Raw genomic sequence first — 5,000 nt, 5'->3', positions numbered from 1 at the left:
CGGTCGGCTAAACTCGAACACATCTTCCCTTCTTTAGAATGACTTCAGTGCCGTTCTTTGTTCTTTTCTCAGAGAAAAGCTGAACTCAAGTCTTCCAGAGTCGCAGGCAGAGCTGATTCAACAGACCGCCGCCGTTCGCCAGTTTCTGTGTTTACTAGAAGCGCAAACGCAACTCGGCCGTCGGCATTATGGCCCCGCCCACCGACTCTATACACGATGTGATTGGCCCGACCAGAGTTTGGCTTTTACAGCTCAGACGTGTATTGAGAGAAGAAAACGCGAGTATAGAGCAAACGATTATACGTTTAAACCAAAAGTTGGGCTCGATAGTGTTCCTTACAACTCACCACAGATTCAGAGATCCGTGGATAATGACATGGAATCGTGTTTTCCTGACATTTTTATGAGCCTGATTTCTACTGATTTATAACTCATCACATTTTTCGAGTGAATCCCGCAGGTAACGTTATATGCGGATGGGTCAGTGACTGTATTGAAGCGTGTATGTAGTAATAATATACTTTTAATCACTGAAAGCTGTCACTCATTCAATAAACGCAATCTTAAAAGTTATATTAACTAGTGAAGCTATAGTATATAATTAATCTTATTTTCCCAATGTCTGCACTTACAGAGGATTGAGGCGCGTGTTAGCGTCTGGACAAACACCCGAGCGGTGAGTGATTCCAAATTCAACACCTGTGATTGGCCAACTGTGCTGTAGAAATCTACAGACCTGTCTGTGATTGGCTGCATTACTCACCCAAACGAAAACACGTTGGAAATGTAATCATTTGACGAGTGCAAATACAGATACACACTGGATCGTTTGCTAGCTCCCTTTCGTTAATAATATGCTATTATTACGAATTCTTACGGAGGATTACAGATCATAGGCAAGCAGTCATGGGCAGCGTTTCCCCATAGACTGTAAAAAAATATGGCCGTCGTGTCCGTGATGCCGATGAGCCGCTCTGAAGCGTAAAGTAGAGGCGAGCTGGGCGGCGCCATCTTGCGAGCGAGTCATCGTGTGTCACTCCCCGTGTTTGTGTCCGCCTGTGAAATCGTGTCCCTTTAGGACCCCAGAGCGATTATTTTTCTTCTTTTTCTTCGGTTTTGATTTGGCGAGTGGCAACTAACAATTTAGGTGCATTTCCGCCACCCACTGTACTGGAGTGGGCCAGAGATAATAGAATAATTTTTTTTTTATCAACCCAGTTTCTTTCAGAAAAATAAATACTGCTTTATTTATCTGTTCTTTATTTAATATATATTTTTAGATTTAGCACACTCACCCCATGTTTCTCTAACTCATATTTTACTCTCGTGCCTTATACTTAATACAATGACATAAAACATGCTCCACTGACTCTTCCTCCATTCCACAATCACACATACCTGAGGGATGTTTTTTCAATAAATACATTGTTTTATTTCCAGAGCGATTCTATTGGCTGAAAGAACTTTTGATGAATCTGTTCAGCGCCTGTTTACAAATCTTACAAAATCACGTTTGGATTTTTGCTGTTAAAATAGTCTTTAATGTCTTACAAATCATATGTTACATGTACTATATACCTGAAGCTAATGTGTAATTACTGTGCTTATAAAACTGATGAAGAACCATCAAACCTAGCCAAGCATCTGTCACTATCCTGACTTTAAGACTTCTGAAGAGATCGACAGGTCAGTGGATCATTCAGACCATCTCATTTAGACATTTATTTTCTTTAACACTGATCAACGCACACACACAGCCTAACAGAAGATCAAATATCACAATCTCCAGCTTTCGTTTCAGCCAATGACATTTAGATCTCATAATATTTGCATGCGTACTATTGCACTATTTACATTCGCGTTAGACACACCCGCCTGTGTGTGTGTGAATACTCACTAAAGATGGACATTTGTACATCATTCTGTGTGTTTGACTGTTTAAGGAAACTTAGTGTGTAATGTGCGAGCTCTAAAGCCCCTTTCCCGCTGCGATTCCGGCAAATACACGGATAATGCGACCCGGCATTTGTTCCCGGGCCGCTAGATTTGGTCCATTCACACTGCCAGCGAAATACCGTAATATGAGCGCTTTCACACACAACCCGTAACGGTCCCGGGTCGAGTCGACACGTGACATCCGGATGTGCCGTATAACGGCGAGTGATCTCCGCTTCAGCGCGGATAGTAAGGAGCTCCGTGGTCTCGACTTGTGTCCAGTTTGCGCTCATTTCTGCTTGTTTAATTTTAGTTTCTTTTGTATACGAACACTCTCTGCGTTTAAAACACCGACGAGCTCTTCTGGCACTGCAGGGGTGTGTTATTGAAGAAACAAGCTCTAGGAGTCGCACGATAACTACACACACGCTGCGGCATTAGTTTCGGCTTTTGTTCACACAGCGCTCGTCCCGGATCGAATCCCGCAATATTACTAGGTCCCCGACCCGGGTTCAGTTCGGTAATCAATGCCGGGACGTGGTGCTTTCAGAAGGCGATCCGGCAATGCTCCGGGAATATTGCGGGTCCGACGTGCAGTGTGAAAGGAGCTTAAGTATCAGGCGTGTGTGTGTGTGTCGTTATGAGCTCATATCTCCTGTAACTGTTATTATGAAATGCTATAAAATCGCTTGAATGATTTCCGTTCTCCATCCCGAGACGAGCGTGAAATGTTGAATCGGATTATGCAGATTGCTTTAGTGTAGTGCGGTGTTTTCTGAAACCAGAAGCAATTTAAACATTTTGAGAGATTTTTGCTGAAATTATTTCTCACAAGAAAGTTTTCAAATGACTGATCTGATGTGATAAGCTTTGCTGATTAATTTACTAATAAACATTTGTGGTAATTTCCCACTTTATAAACTCAAAACTTACATAATTGTACTCATTCGCGTGCAATATACCCGCGCTAATATCAGGCCGTCTGGTATCGGTTTAATATCGGCACTTCGGTATTAGATTGTGGTACCATAAGCTGCATTTGATCAATCTCCATTTGAGATGTTCTGCTTAAAGTGTCGTTCAGTCGGTCTGTGTTCTGTCAGGACTCACGAGCCGATTCGCTGAACTGCTGTGAGCTGCTGAAATAAGCCAATCAGAGCAGAGCTCAACATTAATATTCATGACTCTTCCAAATAAGGCAAAAACAGAGCATTACATCCTCGGGGCAGTTTATAGGGCTGTAAATGGACCTGTAGAACTGCATCTGGACAATTAGTGCCCTTAAATAAGCCACACACCCTCTGTGTAGATATCAGAGAACAATTTAACAGATTGATTCAGATCATTCTAGCGCACCTTTACATTAAAATTAAATTCAATTAAATTATGCAGTTATGTAACCGGCTAGCGCAAGAACTATTTCTGATTTAAGCCATAAAAAGTGTTTGTGTTCAGCATTATTAAACAATACATTTGACTTTTAGATGTTTTCCATTTTATGCATTTTTATCCGAAACATTGCAGTGGTGTTTTCTTCTGATTATGATTAATGTTTTTTAAATGTTGCTTCTTCAAAAGTATCCCAAAAAAATGTGTAAAACATTTAAAAAACGGGGCATTTTATAACTTAAATGGGAAGATGTGTTAGTGTGATCAGAGTTCAGAGCATGTGATCTGTCTCTGGCTGAGGTCCCAGACTGTGGTATGTGCCGGAGAAGTGTGTGTGTGTGTGTTATCAGACGTGGAGGTGGCTGTTCTTCTGGAGGTCTGGAGAATCTCATCCGCGCCGCGAGCAGAAATAGGTCAGCTCTCCGTGTGTGTGTGTGTGTGTGTGTGTGTGTGAGATCACGTCTGATTGAGTCCAGATGTGCTGTGCCTCTTTCTCCTGCAGCTCCTCGTCTTCCTCTCCGCCTTGCAGGAAATGCTTCAGGTTCTTGGCCCTGAAGGAAACGTGCCTCTGTAACCACCTCCAGATGGACACACACACACACACACACACACACACACACACACACACACACACACACTGCTCTCTCCGTTCCTCTTCACCGGTTCACAGCTCTGGTTCTGGCCGGTTTCTGCTGGTTAGAGCCTGTACAGAACGTTTAGCCGGTTAAAGGCACAATATATAACACACAAACACTCACACACCATTACACACTCACACACACTCATAGACAAACACACACTAAACCTACCCATCACACACACACTGCCCCTAAACCTACCCATCACACACACACACACAAACATATACACATAAACATACGTACGCACACACACACACAAACTCACTCTCTCACAACACACTCTCAAAATGGGTAAAAAGCAAACACACACACACACACACACACACATTTGATGCAGTTTCTCTCCCTTGCGGTTTACATTTAGCAGACGCTTTTATCCAAAGCGACTTACAACCCAGGAGAACAGGAAGCGATCCGTCAAGAAGAGGCGAAGAAACGCTAAACGTGCCCCAAATACCAAGATTTGTACACCGCTCAGAGTAGCAAAAACCAGAAAAGGGAGGAAGAAAGGAGAAGTAGAGGAGGAAGAGTTTAGAGTTTTTTTTATTTTAATGTAAGATGAAGTGCTCATGGACGAGAAGAGTCTTTACCGGCCTGAAGCGAGTGATTCTGTCACGCGTGTGGAGGACGGAAGATCGTTCCACCAACCAGGAACAACGAAAGAAAAAGTTCTAGAGAGGGATTTCATGCCTCTCTGTGATGGTACCACAAGCCTTCACTCATGACCGGACACACACACACACACACACACACACACACACGCAGAACTCAGGAAACACAAACTGCATCCCCTGTTCCCTTAACACTGGGTTATTTTGGAAGCTGAACAAGCTGCTCTTTCCCACACACACACACACACACTTCTTTAATGACATTTTTCAACTTGTGTCTAAACATACAACACTAGCACCACAGATGGCTCCCGTAACCCCAACCAAGCTCAATGGTGTGTGTGTGTGTGTGTGTTCATACGGGAGAAGTGCCCATATAAGGAGTTCCACCCTTCATGATGTCACACAGGGCCATTCTCAAAGC

The sequence above is a fragment of the Pseudorasbora parva genome, chromosome 23 (genome assembly GCF_024679245.1).
Source record: "Pseudorasbora parva isolate DD20220531a chromosome 23, ASM2467924v1, whole genome shotgun sequence".
Taxonomy (NCBI): Eukaryota; Metazoa; Chordata; class Actinopteri; order Cypriniformes; family Gobionidae; genus Pseudorasbora; species Pseudorasbora parva.
Note: the sequence above shows the minus strand (reverse complement) of the source record.